The sequence below is a fragment of the Drosophila montana genome, unplaced genomic scaffold (assembly GCF_035044405.1).
Source record: "Drosophila montana isolate Dmon_TW-CO22-7 unplaced genomic scaffold, ASM3504440v1 contig_3733_1, whole genome shotgun sequence".
NCBI lineage: Eukaryota > Metazoa > Arthropoda > Insecta > Diptera > Drosophilidae > Drosophila > Drosophila montana.
The window spans coordinates 11,439,389-11,446,520 of NW_026998620.1; the positions used below are offsets into that span (position 1 = coordinate 11,439,389).

Below are 7,132 nucleotides of genomic sequence, written 5' to 3' on the forward strand. Positions count from 1 at the left end.
TATTGCCAAGCCAAGTGGCTGCCAGCGCAGAGCCGAAGAATTTCTGTGTACATGTGCACTTATGCACGCAAATGCATACACACAAACAGAATTGCAATTGCGATTGGACTTATTAAAGGCCAAATTTTGAATAAGATATTAAAAATTTTGATTTTTTCGTATACGTAAATTTAGGCCAAATGTATATGTGTTTTTATTGGCGCAGGAATACTTTATTACTTATTCAAAATTACAATTTGATGATTCAGTCCACTCGACGGCAAATGATGACATTGACTATAATATATATCACGATTGTAATTAAGGGCCACCATATACGCTGGTCACCTTGTACTTGATAACCATAACTGTTGGATTGGTGGCAAATGTCCAGAAACGATTTGGGCTTCCCATCTGGATTGTTTACACACACCAAGGTCGTTTTTAAGTTCTGTAAAGGCAAGACAGATACACGATTATTCACCGCCCTTTTGTACATAATATCTATTTGCCTACGTTTGCACGACTCAGGATTTGCTTATAGTTGGGATCGCTGCAATTGCAAATAAGTGGATTATAATGCATCGACGCCCTGCCTCGTATATTTATCCGCAGCAGCTCGTTTGGGTCAGAGAAGTTGTTGTAGTCTAGAACCAAGTGCCATAACTGTGGTAGGGATTCCGAAATGCCAACAGGCAAAACTTGTATATTATTGTTTGATAAGTCAATTTTTCTAGTGCTATTGAAATCGTGTAATAGTTCCTCTGGAACAGCACTATAATTATTCCACTTCAGCCATATCTCTGTTGGGGCTCTCATCCTCAAGCACTTAAAGTCAATGCTTCTTTGATTCGAGCAGTTCGCGATCCGTTCAACGTGGAAGAAGCAGCCGCAATCCAGTTCAGTTCTCCTCATTGAATTTAAGGATCCTACACAAACAACCAAACTGAGTACTAACATCACAATCACAATCATCTTGGCCTAAAATAAGTCCAATCAAATGGAGAACCATTATGATATTATAAAATTATAATCATTATAATAATAAAGAATCATTACATTCATTTCTTACTAATCTTATTAATGCAATATTTATTAGTTTCTTGGGTGATTCACTGCACAGTAATATGGATACTGGCCAGTACAGTATTGGTGGCATACTAAACCATATTACCAGCTAACTGTGTCGGTGTAGTATATTGGTTTATTAAATCAAGACATTGGACATGGTTCTACTTTTGATGAAAATACCAATAGGAGATAACAATCTATTATGTATCTCTATATATACAACTTTTTGTTCTGACTGACTGACTAGCTGATTGGTGATCAACGCAAGACGGGGTTTTGGGAAATTCTGCCCCCAAGTGTGGAAAAATCGTGAAAAACGTTTGTATGAAACTTTTTTGTTGACCATCCGAGCGGTCTCAGACTCATTTTCAAAGTTCCTTGTTCATATTCATTTGAGGGGTGTTTCACACTTTTAGGAAAATCCATTCCTCCTTGGTGGAAATGCGGGTCAAAGGTCTGGTGGCTGACGTTTCGCGCTCAAATTTGTACCCTAGGATCTATAAGAACAAGCATATGGGACGTGTTTTGAACTTTTCACAGAATCAAAACTTCTTCGGTAGAAATGCGACTGAAAGATTTGTTGGGCGAAGTTTTAAGATGTGTCCGGTTTGCTTCAAACTTATTTTCAAAGCTGTACATAATAACATAGTGTATACTTGTTTTATTTTTGGGAAATTCCACCCGCAACAGTTGTAAATTGGCGGAAAACGGTAATATGAAAGATTTTTGTTTACTATCCGATCGGACTCAAAATCAATTTCAAAGATCTATGTCAAAATTCATCTGATGTGTGTTTCGCACTTTTTTGATAATCCATCCCTCCTTGATGGAAATGGGGGTCAAAGATTTGGTGGGTGTCGTTTCGCCCTGAAATTCATTTTCAAGGATCTACATAAAAAATCATTTGAGACGTGTTTCGCATTTATGGCAAAATCAAAGCTTTCTCGCTGTCACCCGCAACAGAGGCGGAAACCGTTTGTATAAAAGATGTTTGTCAAAATCATTTTCAAAATCATTTTCACCCTGCAAGGCCGGGTTATACCAGCTAGCCTCCATATATAACATAAAACTATTTATCCAGACTGACTATTACTATCAGAGGACATCAAAAGTAAGAGCTAGGAAGCTTTTGTAGTTACCTTATTTGATGGAGTTGCACGCTAAAATAGGGTCTTGGGAAATCCTATCCGAAGGTTGGAAAAATCGTGGAAAAACGGTTGTATGAAACTTTTTTTGTGTACCATCATTTTCAAAGATTTTTGTTCAAATTCATATTAGGGGTGTCTCACATTTTTCGGAAAATCCAATCATCCTTGGTGGAAATGGTGGTATGTAAAATGGAAAATGCAAATTTGGCGGAAAATATTTAAGGTTTTTGTTTATCATCCGATTGGTTTCAAACTCATCTTCAAATATATTTGTAAACATTTTTTTGATTCGTTTTTCGGAAAATACACCTTAATTGGATGGAAAATGCGTGTCAAAGTTTTAATAAGCGGACGTTTAATTTGCGTCTTCACGATTCTCAACACAAGACTTAGGAGTTGTAGAGGTTGATTCCAGCTTTTGGTTCTTAATTCGATGGATCTAAACTTATTTTCATACATCATACATGAGTATATGTATGTATGCATGTATGTATGTATGTTTTTATGTATTTATGTCTGTATGTTTGTATGTATGTATGTATATGTGTATTCACATGTACAGGTATAGATAAAATAAAACTAGAATAGCTTAGGTTCACACTAGTACTAAATATAATAATAATAACATTACGTTTTAAAAATCATAATTAATGACTTGTTATTTAATCTTAATAAATTACTTTTACTTATTCGAAATCTATTGCAATGCGGCATGCGCACTTACCAAATCTAATCTAATCGTCTAACAATCAATTTATATTTCTTTGGTGATAAAAATATAAGATTGCATTAAACTTCGAACGTTTCCGCGAACAAAGTAAATTTTAGTAATTTACGGATATGCCATGAGTCCATGAGTTGTACAAGGGAATACGTGCTGGTTATAAGGAATTTTCAAATGTTATGCAGCTCAAATTATATATATGTAAGTATTTGGATATATTCATGGTTTGTGAAAACTGATCATCGTGTGAACATACTTAATTGCATCTCCCCACCTATGTGTACATAGTTGATTATATAACTATCTAGTTGTTGACCTTGAGAGGTTAAGAGCTTATAAGTTGCTCAACTTCCCGAATTCAAATCCCTCTTTCCAGCCTTCTCATCTACCAACCGCAGAAGTTCCAACGCACTCTGAAAAGACAGTCCCTGAAGCTATTATCGAACTATGATCGAACCGTCCGCAGAATTTATCCCGGATTGCGCTCTGTCTCTCACAAAGGCCCCTTTTCAAAACCTCTTAGCGGAGCTTCCGGTCGAATATTTAGCTCGTAGGCCTTCAGTTTCGATCCACGATTTTGTTTCGACTCCACTAATCCCAAACATTCCTTTCCCCTTCTATGCATTCCTGTCACATCCATCGCAAATTTTCCACACTCTCCTTCAAACTTCGCTCTTTCTTTATCTTTTTCTCTCTCCCTTTCTGGTGAATATAGTCATCCACTCGTCTAGCGGATTGTTGCCCCCGTTGCAGCAATTCCAGAATGATGTCGTGCTCCGCCCCAGGATTTATTTCTGCCACTTTCCCCGGGTCCGGCACAATCGGCTTTGCAGGCATCGGCGCTGCGCTTTAATCGGCTGAGCCCCTCCCTAGTGGTCGGAGCACATCGACAATGCCCTTCATTATCTAAATGGAGCTGCGCTTGGACTCAGTCATGTCCAATTGCATGGATTTCCTAGAAGTTTGATGGGCCTGAGTTATCGCCGGGATCCCTGCCGATTGGGTACTCTCGAGAACTGTAGATTCTCCTGGGCCTTACCCTGATGTAATGAAACCTTCTCCACTTCGATCGGATGTTTAACCAATGGAATCTTCCTATGAGCAGATAGTCGTCCGAAACTCAATCTGAGGAATGATTAGTATTCAACAAAGGTATGAAACAAACTCTTACTAATACCAACAAAATAACTCACGGCAATACTTTCATTTATTTTTTAGCGAAATTTCGAGGAGAGAAAACACTTTCTAAGCCAGGAAAACAACTTTTCGGACAAATATTTGACTGGCGAATGGCATCCAAAGGACTCATCACAGTACCTTGTAGACTATTCGAGCTTTTGTCGCCCCTTTTTACCCTTTGCACCCATTAAAAATAGGTAAAAGGGGTTTTTTGTGCAAAAGTAACAGGCAGAAGGAAGCATCTCCGACCCCATAAAGTATAAATATTCTTGATCAGCGTCAATAGCCGAGTCGATATAGCCATGTCTGTCTGTCTGTTTCTATGCGAACTAGTCTAGTTTTTAAGCTATCGTCATGAAACTTTGCAGAAGTGCCTCCTTTTGTTGCACGCAGTACATATGTCGGAACCGGCTGGATCGGAATACTATATCATATAGCTGCCATTAGAACGATCGGTCGAAAAGTAGGTTCTTGTATGCAAAATACTATCAACATCGGACCACTATAGTATAAAGCTGTCATAGGAATGATAGGTCGAAAATTAAGTTGTAGTATGGAAAACTTTTTTGTTTTTCAAGTTCTCTTGACCAAAAAAGTAGTTTACATCGCACTACTTTATCAAATGCTGCCATAGGAGCGATCGGTCGAAAATAAAGGTGTTCTGTGGAAAACTTTTTTTTGTTTTTCAAGATATGTTAACCATACTCGGCGTTAACTATTTTCCCTGTGCTTCTTAGATACGGGCATAGCATTATGAACATTACGAAAAGTTTGGGTCTGCAAGGGTATTAAATCTTCGGCGTGACGAAGATAGCCCTTCATTCTCGTTGTTTATTTATTTTTATTACTGCTTAAGCAAACGAGCTCGTAGTGCTAGCTGAATTTGGTGTTGGTAGAAGAGGGTCTAGGTGATCCCCTAGTCCGGAACTCCCGACTAGAGCCGCTTACTTGTTCCACCTACGCGTGTGATGTGTAACAGATATATCGCCCTGTGTTTTGTCTACGAAGCTTTTCCCAATTGCGGTCAACATACGTTCATCGACAACAAAGCCTCCCATGCTAATGGACAATACTGTTTGCTATCTAGTGCCACATTAGGCTTCAGGTGAATGTATCCTTGATCCCAAAGCCTACTTCACTGACGCTCATTTATGTAGTGTTGTATAATTTTCTTCATAACGGATGTTTTCTGTAGTAATGTTGTATGATGATTGAATGGACTTTCGACCGATCCCTTCTCGAACTTTCTAACGACCCAACCTCAATACGCAATATATTTATACTACACTTTGATCTTAGCCATAAGGCCGAGAAGCGATGATTGTCGCCCGACTTTCAAGGCTTATGGATCACATGGCCATCCTTCCTGAACACCAATTTGGATTCAGGGGAGGGCATGGCGCTGTCGAACAGGTTCACAGAGTGATTAACCATATTCTTAAGGCTTACGACGACAAAGACTACTGCTATGGAGTCTTTGTAGACGTTAAGCAGGCCTTTGACCGAGTCTGGATTGATGGATTGCTCCAGAAAATCAAGATGAGTCTTCCCGCCCCCTTCTTTCTACTTCTGCGCTCTTATCTAATGGAGCGAAAGTTCGAAGTCAAAGTTAGAGCAGCAATCTCTCCTGCCCGCAAAATGAAGGCGGGTGTCCCCCAAGGCAGCGTACTGGGCCCCTTTCTCTACAACTTGTACACGGCAGACATCCCCACTCCGGATGAACTACACGAGTTTGCCACCCCAGGCAAATACTTGATGGCTACATTTGCCGATGACGTGGCAATATTTTACTCAGCCCACTGCGAGTACGAAGCCACCGACGGTGCCCAGGAATACATTCACTTGCTTGAGAGCTGGACACGCAGGTGGAACATCAAGCTCAATGCTTCAGCAGTCTGGATAGACGGTAGCCCCCTCCACCCTGGCAGAAGCGCCAAGTATCTTGGAATTGCACTACAATAAGAGGCTTAGTTTTCGGGCGCACATCGACGGCCTTCTTAAGCAGTGCCGCTATAAGATGGCCAAGGCCAACTGGCTACTAAACCCCAACAGCCCATTGCCACTTCGCTGCGAACGGGCAGTTTACAACGTCGTGGTGGCACCAACTTGGAGATACGGTATTCAGGTCTGGGGCATTGCATCTCGGACAAATCGAAGACGGATTCAGACACTCCAAAACTTGGCCTTGTGCCGAATTACGGGTGCTGACTGGTACGTCAGAAATTCTACATTGCACAGAGACCTCAAAATGGAGACCATAGACAGCCAAGTCGGAGCATTTGCCAACCGGTACAGCGAACGCTTGCAGCGACACTGCAGCCGGGTAGCAAGAGACCTCGCTGGGAGGTGTGTAGTCACGAGGCTCAAGAGAAGATCGTTCAAGGACCTCCTCCAACCACGACATAGGAGACGCCCCAGAGTCCCCCGACTACCTACGTGACGACGCAGCCTGCAGCCTTACTCAAAAAGCCGCCTTTGACGTTTGTCCACGATAAAGCCTGAGGACCCAACCAGGCTTGGCGTAATATCACCTAAGCCAACTGTGTTGTAATAAAAATGTATGCTATTTTTGATTCAATACAATAAACAAACAAAAAAAAAAAAAAAAAAAATATATATTTATATATAAATAAATAAAATAATTTTCAGCAGCTAAAGCCATTGCAGTTTAAAGTTTATATATCAACCAAAAGATCTTACGTGATTCTTTAATTCGTGTGCAATTTAATTCACAGCAATGAGGAGGCCGAACAACTATATTCTATTTCTTTAAGGAAAATTTCGCTAACTCACTGACTAAGAGATAAGTGTATCAATGTTAATATCGAAATGCGACCTAACAAAAACTGCTAAATACCAAATAACCAAATACCAAATACCAAATAATAATAAATTGAATTAAACCAAATACTATATTAATCTTATTTAATATATAAGTCTATATATAAAACTGACTGACTGACCGATTGGTGATCAACGCACAGCCCAACCGTAAGAGCTAGGAAGCTTTAACTTTTTATTGTAGTTAACT

The 7,132-nt window shown here is 39.9% G+C and overlaps 2 long non-coding RNA genes across 5 annotated transcripts; one reads left to right on the forward strand and one right to left on the reverse strand.

The window, feature by feature from the left end:
- Nucleotides 1-190: 190 nt before the first annotated feature.
- Nucleotides 191-6,886, reverse strand: LOC135436801 (uncharacterized). Of its 4 annotated transcripts, none has more exons than XR_010437596.1 (3): nt 6,802-6,886; nt 496-960; nt 191-430 (listed from the first exon to the last, which is right to left on the reverse strand). It is a non-coding gene; the product is annotated as an uncharacterized LOC135436801 (long non-coding RNA). The 4 variants fall into 4 exon arrangements; XR_010437597.1 differs by lacking the exon at nt 6,802-6,886 and adding an exon at nt 3,179-3,248; XR_010437594.1 differs by lacking the exon at nt 6,802-6,886 and adding an exon at nt 1,052-1,181.
- On the forward strand, nt 3,018-4,578 carry LOC135436802 (uncharacterized). Its single transcript, XR_010437598.1, has 3 exons — nt 3,018-3,123; nt 3,638-4,074; nt 4,141-4,578. It is a non-coding gene; the product is annotated as an uncharacterized LOC135436802 (long non-coding RNA).
- Nucleotides 6,887-7,132: the final 246 nt, after the last annotated feature.